The sequence below is a fragment of the Sturnira hondurensis genome, unplaced genomic scaffold (genome assembly GCF_014824575.4).
Source record: "Sturnira hondurensis isolate 20B ecotype Veracruz unplaced genomic scaffold, ASM1482457v3 Scaffold0024912, whole genome shotgun sequence".
Lineage (NCBI taxonomy): Eukaryota > Metazoa > Chordata > Mammalia > Chiroptera > Phyllostomidae > Sturnira > Sturnira hondurensis.
In genome coordinates this window covers 9,697-10,691 of record NW_028097543.1, presented here as the reverse complement: position 1 = coordinate 10,691, position 995 = coordinate 9,697, and the positions used below count along the sequence as shown (strand labels likewise).

Here is a 995-nt window from a genome sequence, read left to right as displayed (position 1 = left end):
AAAATATAGGAAGAACACTTTGGAAAGTATATGACTGTCTAACCACTATGCTACACACCTGAAAGTAATGCAAAATATTATTGAAGGTAAACTGTGAAAAAGAAAGGAAGAAAATGAAGGTATGTTCCAAATGTAAATACAAGTAATTTAAATGAAAGTATCGTTGGCAAAAGAAAGGATTTGTTTGCATGTAAATTTTAGACATATTGTTTAAAAATTACTCACGTTGCGTAAAATAAATGTATGTATACTTAGAAAAAGTTTGACTTGTGAGACAACTTAGAAAATAAAGCAACAAGAAAAAAGAATCTGATGAGTGCTCACTTCAGCAGCACATACACTAAACTGGAATGATACAGAGAAGATTAGCATGGCCCCTGTGCAAGGATGATATGAAAATTCATAAAGCATTCCATATTTTTATTTTATTTATTTATCTTTAGAGGGGAAGGGAAGGAGAGAGGAACAGAAATACCAATGTATGGTTGCCTCTCATGCGTCCCCTGTTGGGAACTGGCCTGCGACCCAGGCACGTGCCCTGACTGGGAATCAAACCACGGTTGTTTGCTTTGCAGGCTCACACTCAATCCATTGAGCTACATCAGCCAGGGTGCATTCCATATTTTTAATAAATATGTATGGTGTCAGGTGGGGGTAAGACTTACTGAGGATAATCACTTTGTAAGTTATATGTGTATGATCACTACATTGTACACCTGAAACTAATATAATATTGTACGTGAACTATAACTATTAAATAATAAAATTTATTTTCAACATAAAAAACAAATCTGATGAAAACAATGGACTCACTTCCTAGAAAAACAGACACACACTTTCAATTTTGCATCCAAGTTCCCAAAAGTTTGTAAAATGTCCAAACCCATCTACCAACCCTGTAGAACTGTGATGTCCAATGTTAGGAACTAGAGGCATGTGGACATTTACATTGAAATGTATTAAGATAAAAATTCAGCTCCTAACTACATTGCAAG

General features: G+C 34.8%; 1 non-coding gene across 1 annotated transcript; it reads left to right on the top strand.

Annotated features, from left to right (window-relative positions):
• The first annotated feature begins 316 nt into the window (after window positions 1-316).
• On the top strand, window positions 317-422 carry LOC118982104 (U6 spliceosomal RNA). Its single transcript, XR_005065483.1, has one exon. It is a non-coding gene; the product is annotated as a U6 spliceosomal RNA (small nuclear RNA).
• Window positions 423-995: the final 573 nt, after the last annotated feature.